This window comes from Coffea arabica, chromosome 10c (assembly GCF_036785885.1).
Source record: "Coffea arabica cultivar ET-39 chromosome 10c, Coffea Arabica ET-39 HiFi, whole genome shotgun sequence".
Lineage (NCBI taxonomy): Eukaryota > Viridiplantae > Streptophyta > Magnoliopsida > Gentianales > Rubiaceae > Coffea > Coffea arabica.
The window spans coordinates 36,535,576-36,552,448 of record NC_092329.1 but is presented as its reverse complement, the minus strand read 5'-3'; positions in this window follow the sequence as shown (position 1 = coordinate 36,552,448).

Genomic DNA, 16,873 nt, shown 5'->3' with positions numbered 1-16,873 from the left:
CCGGATCAGTGAATTTTCCCTTCTTGAGTGGATTCAAAGTCGAAATCTGCAATCCAGCATCTGCTCCATCCTCCGGCACCACAGCCACAGATGAATTAGGTAGAGGAGGCAGCGCCTCATCCACTGCCTGCGTTTCCACAGCAGTAGGTTTCGGGATATTGCTCAGATCAGCAGCTTCCTTTCCTGTGATCCACGACAACAACCGGCTGCACCGGCGTGCCACCCTCCGCCATCAAATTTTGCGCCGCTCCCTTGTCTTGAACCTCAACCCACTGTTTGGAGCCAAAACCCACTCGAGGAGGATGCCCAGGTTCTTGCATCTCTCCTCCCGTCTTCTTTGTCTGCAATGACGGATTCAGTACAAGGCATTCATCCACCATGTGTCCCTAGCGATAGCAATGAGAGCAATATCTAGGGATGTTCTCTGGTACAAGCTCCTGCCAAAAGTCTTCGTGCGCACCATTTCCAATCCAGGTTCTTGAAGGCCGCGGCTTCAATAAGTCAACTTCAACACAGACCCTTGCAACGCTTGGTCTAGAAACGGCCACAGTTGCTGCATCGATCAGCAATGGAATGCCGAGCACTCCCACAACTTGAAACAGTGCCTCCTTGTGGAACAAATGTAATGGAAGTTTAGGCAGTTGAAACCATATCAGAACTACTGACGGTTCTCGATTAACATGGAAAGCAGGCGACCATTTGAAGACTCGCATAGGGGATCCATGGACATATCAGATCCCCCGAGACCAACATCTATGAAAATCAGCTTCATCATGAAAATGTAACAACACATGTCGTGGGCCAAGCAGCCCAACCGTGACTGCCTCGCACAAATCCAGCTTGAGAAGAAAAGTTCTAATGTCCTCCAGTTTTGGCCGTCCCCTGGAGAACTTGCCCACTAGCGCAAATCTGTAAGGAGCCGCCAATTTGTCTAAGGCATCTTGTGAGAACAAAATAGCAGGTTCACCCTTGTGCATGGATGGAGTGGCCGGGACAGAAAGTGACGGTGTGGAAGATTTATCTGAGAATAGATCAGCAAACGACTTCTGAAGAAAGATTGGAGAATATGAAACTTGCCCCCCAACAGGTGGCTGGAGGGCTGCCATGTCTGGGACCAAACAATGATGCTAGTTCTCAAAGGACATAATTCCCTTGAACTTAGTTTGAAAGAGGCAAATTATCAAACAACTGGTGGATTATAATAAACCTTTATTAATTTGCATTAGTTCTAAAGAAAGTAGCCCCAATTTTTTGCAGCAAATTAACTAAATCTAGTGCTCCAAGCTCCAGATGTTCAAAATACAACAAATACCCAACCTGAGATAAAAGGAAAAACTTTACCAAAATTTCTGCACCTAATCGTTGGAAGCAAAGCTTCTCCAAGACCTGTGTAGAATGATCACTTGACGGTGGCAGATAAACAATCTTGTTATAGAGGGAAGAACTGAGGAGAATCCATTGATCTTCAACATGAATTTGTTCTAATAAAACCAATCACACAATCTGTTATAGTAGGTGGCATGTTGCGTAACAAGAGAAGAGAAGAATGGATTTCAACTTTAAAGAGGGGGCTCCAAGGTTTAACTGAAAATCGTTAATAGTATAAATAAGGGGTTCATTTGTCATTCTTGGCATCCTATCATCTGATGAAAATAAGACGAGCTCAATCAAAGTTGAAACTCTTTGAGTGTTCTTAACAATTATTATCCTTATTTATGTTTATATACTTTCTTTATTTAATCTTGCCTACCATTTCTTGTATATATTTGCTTTCCCTAATTAATCTTATATTTTCAAAAATATAACACATGAAATATAGTTTAATGAGTGCCCTATAGGCACCAATTAGATAGATCATTAAAAGTTTAATTTGGCCATGTGGCAAAAAGCTAGAGCATCCACTTGGCAAAAGTTTAAAGTAGTCAAATCAATAACCTACAAAAATATTAATTCAACAATGTTTTTATATTCACTTGGATCTACCTTGCCTGTCAATTTACAACTGATACTGCCTGCTCTTGACGCTCAGGTTCGGCCTTCAAAATCTGGTGATCAGTCGTGCATTAAACTGCAAGAGGGAGAGGTGGCAGCCATAACGGAGGAAGGCATGTTTCAGAACGCAAAGGTTGTAGCAGGGAGTTTATCTCCTTGGCAAATTTCTGGACAATATCACAAAGAGTCAACCTCGTCTGTGCTTGATAGTTTTCATTTGGACTCGATAATTCAGTGTGTCAAAGATAATTTGTAGCAGGAAGAAGGCTTCCAATTGGTTGCTCAACACAAGCCGAAGGGGATACAGACTAAGTTTCCCTCGGACCGATCATTACGCTTCAAGAGTAAGTCATCCAATAACTTGTTCGCTACTTTATCTGATGATTAATTATTGTTTTTGGAATATACAAGATGTGTCTCGTGCCCCTAATCTTTGTAGGTTGAAACATTTAATTCATCATCATTCTTTTCAAGTAGTCTCTTTGTGTGAACCAAAAATGGCTCCAACACATGCCAATTTTCAATCTATTAGATTGAAGCTTCAAATGAATTCAGCTTTGACCAATAGTAGAGGATCTGTGTGGGTATTCTTTTCTAGTTTGGTTTCTTGTGATTTTGTCAGTGTTCAAATCAGCACTTATCTATAAAAATTCAGTCTCAGCTATTAATTTCTCCAGTGATATTTTCTTTTGTTCATGCTAAATGGACCGCGGCGGACCGTGAAATTCTTTGGGCAGCCTTGATCAATGATGAATCACTGTCTCTACCTTGGTTCATTGCTGGTGATTTTAATGTCATTGCGGGAGAGGAAGAAAAGATAGGGGTGCCTTTTAGAATTTGGGAAGGGGTCGAATTGCTGTCTTTTATGTCCATGGCGGGGTTGATGGATGCGGGCTTTCGGGGGTCCAAATTTACGTGGCGTAATAATGGACGGGGTTGTACATGTATTTGGAAGTGCTTAGACAAATTGCTTTATGATCAATCTGCGTTGGGTTTGGGTATTAATTTTATGGTCCAACACTTGAGTAGGACCCCTTCAGATCACGCTCCATTGTTACTATCTGCGTCTACTCGTTTGGATAACTCTCCCAAACCTTTGTGAATTTTAAATTATTGGACCACTCATGAATCTTTGTTGAATGTTATTTGAAAAAACTAGCACGTGGATTTTGTGGGGGACCCGTTGTATATTTTGGCAACCAAGTTGCATCGTTTGAAGAAGGTGCTTCGAGCATGGTCGCGAGAGTCTTTTGGGGATATTTTTGATAAGGTAAAAATGGCAGAGGAGGAAGTTTTACAGGCCAAAAATCATTTTGACGAGGATCCTTCGGATAAGCATCGTATCCAATTACAAGAGAGTCGGGCAATTCTTGCCCACGAGTAGGTGAATGAAGACATGTTTTGACATCAAAAGGCTAAAACTCAATGGCTGACCGATGGTGATAGAAATTCAAAAATTTTCCATGCTTTTATGGCTAATCGTAGGAGAAAATTAATTATCCATTGGATTAAATTGAATAGTGGGGATTGGCTAGAAAGAGAGGAAGGTATCTCAAAGGAGGTGGTGTCTTTTTTTCAAGAGTTGTTTTCGGCTCAATCAGGCTCCCATTCCTCTCAAGTGCTAGACATGATTCCCAAACTGATGATAGACTAGGATTGTGATGGCCCCACCTTCCCCTAGGGCGTACCCCAGGGTTTAGCGGATCGTTTGCCCAGCTCTCGCCAGGACTTGCTCACTTACTTCAAATAAAATAGTTCACAACCTCAAGCATAAATGGAATAGCAGTTCCCAAGTTTAGAACATACATGTACATTCATCTCTATTCCAAACATTCGTACAGTCCCAAATATAACAAAAGATATGAAGTCCAGATACATTCAACCATAATCGAGCACTAGCGCGAGTACAATCGCAAAAATTCAAAAACTAGACTATGCTAGCCTGTACCATTCTCACGCCCTCGCTCGTACCCCCTGTAAGGAAAATAAATTTAACGGAATAGAGTGAGTTAAAGTTCAGTGAGGTTTCAAAACTTCATGGAGACCCAAGTAGCAAGTTGGCCAAATGCCATATGTAAAACTTGAACTCTTAAAATGAGCGAGTGTAAAAGTTCATAAAAAGAAACAATAACACGACAAGTAATCATTATTTCAAAGTATAAGGATACAGTGGCTCTTAAGAGCCAAATTTTCATTGCTTCATCATAGTTTGATCAAGAAGTAGTTGACACTCTGTCAACTTTCAAATAAAGTAACCAGTTCAGTAGTACACCACTTTAACTTCAATCAACTCCCTTACTGGGCTCGAATAACAAGATAAACACGTGTGATAATACTTGAGCATACCAATTAGTCAAGGAGATAACACTCCACTTGACAAAAGAAGAGACCTAGGGTTCGTTACCTAATTGACCAAACCCTTGCCGACTCGACTCGAGTAACTAGTTATAGGGTTTCTGGAACTCCAGAGAGTGCGCGCATCATACACAATTATATCAAGTCAATTGTAACAAATAAACAAGTATATATCACATTAGGGCAAGTGCGATTAAGTACACCCTTGCCAGACTAAACTAAGCAAATCTTATCCGATCACATTGGTAAAGAATTTAAATCAAATATCAAGTTCAATCATGTATTTGGAAGAACTCATCAAAGACTTAGTGCTTATCAAAATCACGCTCAGGTACAACTCTTTGGTTGGAGTCCAAATCTGCGATAAAATATCATTTAAGAGTTTAAAATCCATTAGGGTACGAAACATAGGAGTTTCGCTTCAAGAAAATTAAGTAAATGAAACTTATTTAAGTAGTAGTCATATGGCTTTTCAAACTCTCGAAAATTAATGTCGCTCTTTTAGTTTCGATAAAGAAGTGATTTATATTTTGGAAGTTACACTTGGTATGAAAATTTGAGAAAACCGTATTTTCAAGAGTCGCTATTTTCACTTTAAAAAGGGGTACGAGTTTCGACAAAAGTTCAACTTATGCACCTCTTACTAAAAAAAACTCGAATACCATAAATAATCGAAATTCGTTTCAACCTCGAGTCGTCGCTCACGTCTCAAGTTCACTCGCCTAACCCTTGAGCGAAAATTTGGACAGCATGACCTTTGTATTTATCTATTTTCCCTTTCAAGTACAACTTGGATTCATAAGCCAACAAACCTCCAATCCAATCACAAGTGATAACCCACAACATACATCTATTCAAGGCCTCAAAACCAACTAAACAAACCAAATAATAAACGTACCACCACGGACCAAAGCTGGAAACCAGTTTAAAGAAAAACTTATAAATGGCAAATTTGTCATCCTTCGGGGTTTTGGTCATAACTGTAGTTAGGTATATCGGGTTGAGGTAAATTTTATGGCATTTCAAAGCTAAGACATAGACCTACATTTCCTATGAGACATCGACACCTATTTCTCACATTTTCAAGGTAAAAAATGGACGGTCAGAAACACATGAAAAATAGGTCAGGTAAATTAGAGTTTTTGCGCAGTCAAGAGTGCTCTAGCCAAAACATAAGCTAAAATGATCCAATTGATCTGAAATTTTGTAGGTGGAAATTTAACTCAAATCCCTATAATTTTCATGTTTTATCCAAAAGTTGATTCAGTCAAAAACATGGAGGAATTCACAGCCCAAGTTGATTCCAAAAACAGGGCAGAACTAAAAATGCTGGAAATTCAACTATTAAGGCTAAAAATCAAAACCAAGCCACTAATCATCTCACAAATTCCATATCCAAACTCAATAACAACATTTGCTAGCTAAACATCAATAATCAAAGCTAGACCATAAAAATCCTAGTTGAAAATTCAACTACACTGTGATACCCCGAAAATTAGGAGGTTGTTTGTAAAGAAAATACTAAAGTGTATTTCTTTGGGTTTGATTTGAAACCTTATTTTGTTTTAAAAGACTAGAAACCCTAAAATTTTAATCAAAAAACCCTAATTTACTTGTGACTAACCGGTTTTCTTAAATCTCTCATATTTTAATTGAAACCCTAATTTTAATCATCGGAATTGTAAAATTCCTCACGTTTCTCTTAAAAACTTCCTTTTATTTGGAACTTATGATTTTATAATAGCCCTACCACCCAATCACCCCACAATAAGTGCAAATGAACCTAGAAAGTAGGGTTTCACTTTTCGTTTTCAAGTGGAGAAAGTTAGGGTTTTCACGTATATCCGTAGTGTAATTATCTGGTATGGAGTGAGGATCAAATTTGGTGCTTAAAAGTGACTTTTGGGTGAGAAATAATATGTGATTAGAAGCAATGATAAAAAGTTAGTAAATAGGAAGTAAAAACCCTAGTATGTGTGATTTAAGGAAAAACGGTGCGAACCGACGTGTACCGTGCACTACCGATTGAACACCCCACTTGACTACCATTTCCTTACCAGCACATAACCTTGATATTGGTGGAAAATATCCCCCCCTCATAGCTATCCTCTTGGCCGAAATTGGTGGCCAAAAATGCAAGGGAAAGAGAGAGAAATTTGTATGGCTTTGGTGGTGACAAGTGTCACCACCCTATGGCCCTTTGATTAAATTTTTTTCCTTGTTCTTTTATCCTTCATTTCAGCTTATTTTCCTTCATTTCTTTCTGTTTTGGTCGAGCAAGAGAGAGAGAGAGAGAGAGAGCAAGAAAGAAAAACCTTCGATCCATCTTGATTTGCACCATTTGAGTGAAAGAAACAAGATTCTAAACCGATTAACTTGTGAGTTGTGAACTTGGGAAGCTAAGGGAACCAAAAATTTCAAGAGGAGGTGAAGTATTACTCTTGCAAGCCCTTTTTTTGAGGTATAAGGTCCGACCCATGGTTTTGGTTCTTTTATTTTTGTTTAAGATGTTATATAACTCATGTTTTGGTTAGATTAGTAGCTATACAAGTTGTTGTGATGATTTTGGGGTGATGTATATAAGCTAGGGTTTGACTGATTTCCTTCTTATACTTGTTGTAGGAGTGGTATATGATGTATATAGGCTTGTATAAGAGGTTGTGGTAGTGATTGAATCAAGAAAATGAAGAGATTGCCCTTGAAATCCCAAAATTCCAGATTTCTGGAATTGTATGCTTCAATTCTGTCCGATTTCAGTGCTCTATGTTAGAGGCCGAATTAGGCTTGGCACAAAACATGAAAGTTGTAGAGAATAATATTTTATAGTTGCTTACAAAATTTCAGCTCAATTGGAGTAATGTAGCCTGTGAAAAGACCAAAATACCCTCGCTGCCCTAGGATGCTTCCAGTGATCCATTTTAGACAGTTCATCCAATTGACCGTGTCTATTCACTACGATCCGTGCTGATTTAGCCATTTGATAAAACATGAAAAGTACTATGTCTTAGCTTTTCAATGCCTCCAAGAACACCTTAAACGGACTTTGGTAGCTTGAGATATAGCCATTTGAAGGTAGTACAGTTAACTGACCAGTTAGTTGGAATTTGATTATGTGATTGGGGAAATTGACTGGGTTACACTGGAATTTGACTAAGTGATCTTATGAGAATTGTAGGCCTTTGTGTTAGCTTCGAAACGATATAAGTTTCATCCCAATTCGATAAGCATAGCTTTGGTTGTGACCGTTACGCAAAAACATGTCAAATCTGTCTTTTGTTAAATGTCATTTCTGCACATGTTGTTAACTTGATTTTGTACTCATATGACTTTAAGCCTATTGAATGGCTATTTGTGACGCCCCGAAAAAAAAAGAGTTTGAGAACCCGTAAAAACCCTAATCTTTTCCGCTGCATTTGTGACATGTAATTATTGGAGACGGATGTGTATTTGTGGACCATTTGATGTATACTTGAGATTTATATTGTAATTGGGTTGAGCACTGTAGTGAGCGACTGAGTCCCGGCGAGAGCTGTGCAGGCGGTCCGCCGAACCTTCTGGTTCGCCTTAGGGGGAGGTGGGGTCGTTACAAGTGGTATCAGAGCTTAGGCTTCAGATCTCTGTAGTGTATCCTAGGCTTGAAGTTTAGGATGCCGGACTGTGGGCTTGGCTTGAAATATTAGTGATTCTTGCGGGATATCTCGACCTGATTAGTACAAGTGGAATGTCGAGGACGACATTCTTTTAAGGAGGGGAGATTGTGACGCCCCGAAAAAAAAAGAGTTTGAGAACCCGTAAAAACCCTAATCTTTTCCGCTGCATTTGTGACATGTAATTATTGGAGACGGATGTGTATTTGTGGACCATTTGATGTATACTTGAGATTTATATTGTAATTGGGTTGAGCACTGTAGTGAGCGACTGAGTCCCGGCGAGAGCTGGGCAGGCGGTCCGCCGAACCCTCTGGTTCGCCTTAGGGGGAGGTGGGGTCGTTACACTATTGTGATGAATTTATATTGTGTATTTCTTTGGGATTGGCTGAGGAAAATAATGAAGCCATAAATGGCTGGAAATAGGAAAATACAAAGGGCATGCTGCCCAAATTTACGCTCGAGAACTAGAGAACTATACTTGCAACTTGAGTAAGGGTTAAGAGTGAATATTACTTGAACCATCTAGGATATTTGCATCTTCTTTTACCGAGGTATATAAGTAAGGACTTGACCGAACTTATACCCTTGAGAAATAAAATAATGACTGCTCGAAGTACGTTTTCTTTGTCACTTCGACTTAAATGGAGATTTCAAAGTTTTACGAGCAAGCATAAGTTTTACAAATATTTTACTCATAGCCTTTGGTTTAAATGTACTCTTTTCACTTCCAAAACTATACTTATACTTTGTACTAGTAGTTATTCGGATTTTCTTTGGTTCACTTAAACTTTGGAGGGGTTTAACTGTAATATTTTCTCTTGGCTATTATTAGGGTTCCTTGGTGATTGAGAGTATTATCCGGGAGGATACTTTGGACATTATTTTGCTTAAATAGGTGAGTGTTCTATATACGTTTTGTTTCTATGACTATGTGGATTGTTGTGACTATGTGATTATGTGTGAATATTTGATTAAATGTTAATTGTTTTCTATGATTTCTAAAATGAACTTTTGCTAGGTGAGTGTGTACTTTATCGCACTCGACCTAAATAAATATGAAATTTTCAGTGATTAAATGTTGAAATACTAGTTGCGCATGATTGTAAGCTTTTGGCTGAACTGGGCCCTTGCCCTTGTTACTGATCGACTCAAGCCAGAAGCGGACTCGGTCGGGCGATTTGGTGACCTGGGTGAACGTTTGGTATACTCGAGTATTACCTTGTTGTCAGGTGGAAACATCCGGATGGCGGTGAAAAGCCTGGCCAACGTCCAGGAGGAGGTGAATGAGAATGAACAAATGAACGTAAAAAATGAGGGTTTTTACTTACAAAAATGCATTTTTTAAATAATTGGAGGAATAAGGGAATGAATGGGGAACGAACGAACAAATTGCTCCTTGTGAGCCTGTATCCTTTTAATGAATGTATTATCATTGCTTTTTATTGGACATGTTTTCAGGATTATTTGTTATTGCATTATTAATGTCCTTGTTTAATTACTTGTTATTGTGTATAGAATCTCACTGAGCTTTTAGCTCACCCCTTTAGTTTTGTTTTCCTTAATAGGGGAGGGCGAGCAAGGACGAGAGCTCTGTATAGTCTAGCTTGGTCTAGTTCTTTGGTTTTGTAATGGTTCTCGCCCTAGTGCTTGGCACGGGCTGGTTGCTTGGTGAATTGAGAACCTTTGTATATTCGATGTTTGTACTTCCTTTTGAGATAGCAATGTATATAAGTTTCGCTTTAAGTTTTCGATTTTTGCTATATGAATTCTTGTGGTTGTATTCCGGATTGATTGAAGTGAACGACTGAGTCCCGGTGAGAGCTGGACAGGCGATCCGCCGAACTCTTTGGTTCGCCTTAGGGGGAGGTGGGGCTGTCACATACACCATCAAAAACTAGAAAATTAACCTTAGCAAACCAAGATTAAAAGCTCCTATACCAAACTTAGCAAGGTTAAGCAAGGGAAAGGAAGTTGTAGCCTTATACCTTCCAATACTTGTTGCTAAGTGAAGAACCAAGCACTTTCCCTCAAAATTTCCACCACTCCTAGCTTCTTAAGTACCAAGAGGTAAGTTTAATCGATTTGGTTTGTGTGATTTCAAGTCAACAAGGAAGAATCGAGGTTAGAGTTGAAGTTGTTTTTTTCAATTTTTTTCCTCTCTTAGTTTTGGCCACCAAGCAAGAAAGAATGAAGGAAATTTAGCTCCAATGCAAGATAAGAAGGAAGGAAATGTTTTAGGTCAAAGGTTGCTTGGATCCTTGACACTTGTCAAGCCAAGATTTCCCTTCTTTTTTTTTTTCTTTTCTTTCCTTTCCTTTGGTAAAAAATGGTGGCTGACTTAAGGGTAATTTAGGGGAAATTAAATGAAATAAAAACAAGAAAATTAGGGTAAGAAAGTATTGGCCAAGTGGTGTACTCAATTGGTAACAAACGGTGCACGTCGGTTCAAGTCTATTTTCCTTAACTCTCTCGTACTTGTGTTTTAACTTGTGATTCACTAACTTATTATTATCACCTCTAATCACACACTTTCTCTTATCTAAAACTCACTCTTAACTACCAAATTTAGTACACACACCTCCACAATTAATCACACTACCAAAATATGCGAAAACCCTAATTTACCCTAACTATAATACTAAGGGCAAAACTCTTAATTCTATTATTGATTACAACTATTGAGGGAGTAAATGAGTAGTAAAGGTATTATAAAGTAATTTAATCAAAATAAGTGAGAATTTTAAGAAAATACGAGTGAATTTTCTAGTCATCACACTCTATCCCGCTTAAAAGAATTTCAACCTCGATTCATACATTTATTCATAAATAACTCAGGGCATTTTTCTTGCATGTCTGTTTCTAACTCCCAAGTCTCACCATAGTCGAAATTTAGCCAAACAATGAAAAACACGAATTGTATGTTCTACCACTGTAGACGAGCTAAGCACTGGCTGGCGGTTTAAAGTATGTACTCTGGCAGGCACTCTGGGTTTATTTCCTCCTACATTTACGGGTTTAAAGTTTAGGTTTGACCAGCGGGGGTAGGTTGCAAGCTGGTGCTCAACACTACCATGCCATAAACATTTTTGTGCCTTTCGCCAACAATTATCCTCAGTATTATTGGTCTTCCCACAATATCCACAAGATAAGTGAGGGGTTGAGGTTTGATCTACTTGTGAGGTATCTCTCGGAGTAACTTCCTTAGGTGTCCTCGAAATTCGTACACCACCAGTTCCTCGACTCACCTTAGAGGGTGGCATACCTAGATCACCTTGTAGCAGGCGTACCCCTCCGTTTTGCATGAAAAGCCCTTACTTGTGCACTGGCAATTTCTATTCTCTGGGCTTTCTCCAAAACCTCCGTAACCGTATTAATTTATGATACGCTCCTTGATCAACACGTTTCGAGACACGTAGCACGTTGCCCAAGGATCTAGCGAGGTTATCCAACGCTTGGGTTGCGGAACCTAAAACCAACACGGATGACACGAATTGGTAGAAGGTGGAAGAATGACGACTCCAACAGAGGTAACTACTCTAATGGATAGGTCAGTAGAACAATCAAGAACCTATGCGAGATTGCTCAAACACCCTTGCCAAAGCAAGTAAAGGAGCGAAATTCTCACAGTAAGAAAATCGAAAGGAACAATTTGATTAATCAATCGAGTCTCCCTAATGCTTACAAAACAAGCCTTTATATAGGCAAAACTAATGAAACCCTAATATTGAAAAGCTAGATAGACGGCCACTCCTTGGACAAGGTGGACCGATCCATGGACTCAATAAAAAAGGGCCTAGTAGTTCGGCCATCCTTAGACAAAGGTGGGTCGAATCCATGGCTAACAAAAGGACTAACTAAACTTAAGACTCCTAACATTAAGGCCTAATCGGCCATGGCCCACTTGGCTCTTCACGGGCTTGGATCATCGTGTAGACAACTGGGTTATCACCTTCCAAGCTTTCAATGTCTCGATGAACTCCTTGTTGGTCTTGAACATTCCGCACAAGGGCTTGGAGTGATTTCTTGAATTGCTTAACCCGTGCACGTGTGACTGGGCCAAATAGTACTCGAACTGGGTCATTGCATGGATCAAGGTCCATGCACACATCAGTCCCCTCCTCTTGAGAAGGATTTGTCCTCAAATCTAGATGGGGTTGAAAGATACTAACAAGAGTTAGTAGTATGACAACTCAAATCGACAGTGCGTTTGGAGGGCAGCCATGTTGGGAACAAATGAAAGGTCACGAGCCAAGTTAAATGCCGTTTGGTTAGCTTCATGAGGCTCTCAAATAAGGACATGCGCCAAGATAGGAAAGAGCTTGTGTAAGGCTCGCGAAACTTCCAGGTAGCAATCCAAAGCTCTCTAATCAGCCTTCGGCCATGGATTGTCATATTGTCACCTACACAATAAATCTCATAATTAGTGGTCATAGGCATACAATTGTGCAACAGCTTACCATTCTCATGCACAAGATAAGGATCTTCATAATGATGCTCATGGAGCAAGAGAAATTCCGAATCGGGTTGTTCAAGGTGGTATGATTCTTTCCTGATTTGGCACAACTTGCCTATCTGGAGATAGAACATTGAACTAATTGGGTTGCACTTCCCTAGAAGCAGAACCAGTGATGCAAGACCAACATTCGGATCTTGATTGACACATTTGTGGGTATCACCCGACATAAGTGGTAGCAATGAAGTGAAACGCACTCCATTCGAATCGCATGAATGTGCGCAAGTTGGAGTTGGTGAAGTAAGCTCGTGGTAACCAGCTTTTGGACATGTGAAGAAGCACGAACGTGCACCACTTTTGGCAGGAATAAGCACGAAATCGGGTTGCAAGTCTTTAACCATAGTTGAAAAATTTTGGACAGCGTTACAACCTACAAAAACAAAATAACCTTCAACTTGAAACAATTCAGAAATCGGGTAAAGGACTAATGGGACATTATTAGCTAGATGGTAAGAAGGTGTAGAACAAGATTTAAATGAGAAAACTCCCTTTGACACTTCGATATTCGTTCCACCAATTGATTCAACTTGAAATTCCAATCCTAGTCCTTTACACTTCTCATCAACACCTACATAAGAGTAATAAGGGTTAGTGCTAGTAATATGCTCAACATGAGGCAAAGGTGATGAATGAACCATAGTTAGAGAACAAGAAGTAGAATCTGGAATTTCCCTTTTAAGATGAGCTCGAATGAATCCTCCAATGGCTCGGACAGGTTTGAATGGACGTTGTTCCATGAATTGATACCAAAGAGATTTAGTTCCTAGAAGACAAACTCCATGGAAACTCGTAAAGTGTCCAAGTGACTTTGGAATGGAACATGCCATGACCAGCTTTACTTGACTTTGTGTAATCTGCACAAAAGAAGAGATACTAAACAAAACACATGTTAGGGTGTTAGCAAACAAAATTTTCACACTTTCAGCCTTTGTAAACACGGTCAACTCCTTCTCTTTACTCTTCACTACGGCCAAATTGGTCTTGCCTTTTCCCACTCCATTCTTCTCGGACCATTGCTCACTCATTGTACATGAGGTTTGATTTTCATTGTCTAGCTCATGTTCATGGCTCGGTTGCAACTCATTCATATTTGGCTCTTCAATCAACGAGGAACCAGAATGAAATTTTCCCTTATTAGCTCCGGTTGACACATGATTAAGTTGCTCCAAGTGTGAATCCAGCACTTGGCTAAGTCTTTCCATCATGGAATCAATCAATGGCTTAGTCCGACGTCAAAATTCAGCCTTTGATTCACGAAGCTTTGACTCAATTCGAGACCTTGTCTTGATTGTCAAGACACTTCTTAGATGAATGTCGTTTGCTTGAGGTTGACCTCGATTTAGATGCTCGACACAAACTTCTTTGCTCCTTCGCATACTCATCACAATCTCGTTTATACCTTTCATATATACACGAAGCACGGTAACGTTCCATGTCCTCCTGGAGTGAACGAAACTCACGTTGTGAACTAGATTCCATGGAACTATGCTTGGGAGTAGGCCGCTTGGAACCTCTCCTCTTGAGAGGCTCATTCTCCAAGAATTCTTGATTGTATGAGTAAGAGGCAACTCCCCTAGGCATGATTACGTGACCTGCAAAAATAGTTAGCAAAGAAAAGGAGATTCCTCACGACTCACAAGCTTACGTGTCACTCGTGTGTCACTCAACTCTCGTATTTGTCACTAAAACACTCTAATGATCTTACCAAATACCTTTACCTGTTGGATTAGGTAGTTGAGAAATGCCGCACAAGTCCAATAAATGTCACCAACTTTTCCACAAGAGTGATCAAGAATGTAAGACACAAATGTGGGTAAAGGAATGAAATGGAATGGCTGAATTTGGTAAGAGGTAAGGTGGCGAACAGGAAGTGGAGAACTGCTAATGAGAGAAAGAAGCCCTAGCTTCCTAAAAAGTAGGAGTGGTTTCCTAAAACAGAGAAGAGAATATAGGAGAGTAGCCAAGCGGAAAACAAAGGAGTTATCCAAGTGTTTTACTTAGTTTCCTAAATTGATTTGGAAAACAAGTTGGTTTTGGAAACTTTTTTGAAACCCTTCTTGAACAACTTTTAGAAACTTCCAAATTCTAATCCAAGAAGACTTGCAAATCAGATTTGGTTTCTACCTCCTCCAACCGAAATTTCAGCTTTTCTCCTTCCAAACTCTTTCGCCAAGGTCGGTTGGGACTCTATTAAAACTTCCCCCAATGAAGACCGACACACACACACTCTTCCAAATCAGTTTCGGATTTACTCTCCCTGCAGATTCGGCTATTGGGCTAGGCAATGGAGTCTCATCAAGAAGGTGCAAACAGCCCTACTCAAGCTCCCCCCCAACGGGTTACTCAAGTTTGTTCCAAGAAATTTATTCCCAAGTCAAGAAAACCCTTCACCGATGCTAGAACGTACAAGAAGATGTTCAAGAGAAAGGTTAGTCAAATTCCCAAGAAAGAAGAGTAGTTCAAGAACTTCAAGAAGTGGTAGATCAAAACTTTTAATTGTTTTTCCTTGTTCAATTTTCTGGCTTTGGGTAGAAACAAGATGTATTCAAACTGATTTAGGCAACAAAAATGCGGTTTCCTTCTTGTTTTTCTTGGTTCTTGCCAATCGGATTCCCTCTCTTTTTCTTTGTTTCCATTTCTGTTTTTTTTTTTTACTTAATGCAACAACAAGTACTTGCCCAAAAGCAAGAAATTCCAGAAATTTGGTCAGCCCCTCAACTCGCACCAATGCACAACCAAAATCCCTTAAGAACTAGCAAGATACTTTCAAGAATTTCAAGAACTTCAAAGTAGTAGTCTTGAACTTCAAGAAACCCCTAAAACCTTGTAGATTCTCTTAAGATTCACAACACCAACAAGTTTAATCCAAAAATCAGATTAGAAAATTAAGAAAAACAACTTGGATGACTCAACAATCAACTTGGACAGATTTGAGCATAGCGAACTCTAGCGAAGAAGGAAACCCTAGCAGCCGCCCAAGTGGGTTTTCTTGTTGCTCAAGTGACTACTAACTAGCAAGATAGATTTGCATATTCGAACCAGAATTTTTTGGACGCCACGAGTGCACACAACCACAGACAGCAACTTTGGACAGAAAGTGATGCAAACGACGGAACACTAAACTTGATTTTCAAGGTACTATGGTCAGAAATTGAAGACGCGCTACAAGACGCAACTTGGACAGAATGGAACACACTTACGACCAGAATTTGATAATGCAACGAGTGATCAAGACTACGGTCAGAATTTTAACATAAAGGAACCAGCTTTGACACGGAAACAAAGGAACAAAGCGCGGACAGAATTTTTTTTTTTTTGGAATAATGCAACGGAAATAACACAAACCCTAATGACACAACTATGAAAAACAAGGATATAGCTCTAAAGCCCACTGATATGCTCTTTGATTAACACGTTTTGAGACGCGTAGCACGTTGCCCAAGGATCTAACGAGATTGTCCAACGCTTGGGTTGCGGAACCTAAAACCAACACAGACGACACGAATTGGTAGAAGGTGGTAGAACGACGACTCCAATAGAGGTGACTACTCTAATGGATAGGTCGATAGAACAATCAAGGACCTACGCGAGATTGCTCAAACACCCTTGTCAAAGCAAGTAAAGGAACGAATTCTCACAATAAAAAAATCGAAAGGAACAATTTGATTAATCAATCGAGTCTCCCTAATGCTTATAAAGCAAGCCTTTATATAGGCAAAACTAATGAAACCCTATATCCGAAACCCTAATATCGAAAAGCTAGATGGTTGGCCACTCCTTGGACAAGGTGGGCCGATCCATGGACTCAATAAAAAAGGGCCTAATGGTTCGGCCATCCTTAGACAAAGGTGGGCCGAATCCATGGCTAACAAAAGGACTAATCTAAACTTAAGACTCCTAACACTAAGGCCTAATCGGCCATGGCCCATTTGGCACTTCACGGGCTCTCTTCACGGGCTTGGATCATCGTGTAGACAACTGGGTTATCACCTTCCAAGCCTTCAATGTCTTGATGAACTCCTTGTTGGTCTTGAACATTCCGCACAAGGGCTTGGAGTGATTTCTTGAATTACTTAGCCCGTGCACGTGTGATTGGGCCCAATGGTACTCGAACTGGGTCATTGCGTGGGCCAAGATCCGTGCACACATCAATTTATGCCGCCGCCAAGGCCTCTTGTATTTCCACATTGAGTCCCTGTACAAATCTCCTTACCCTCCTTTGCTCCGTAGCTATCAATTCGGGAGCAAACTTAGATAGTTTAGTGAATTGAGTCTCATACTCAGAGACACTGAGGGTTCCTTGACGGAGCTTAATAAAATCATCCTCCCCCTTCTCCTGGACTATCGGTGGCAAATACTTCTC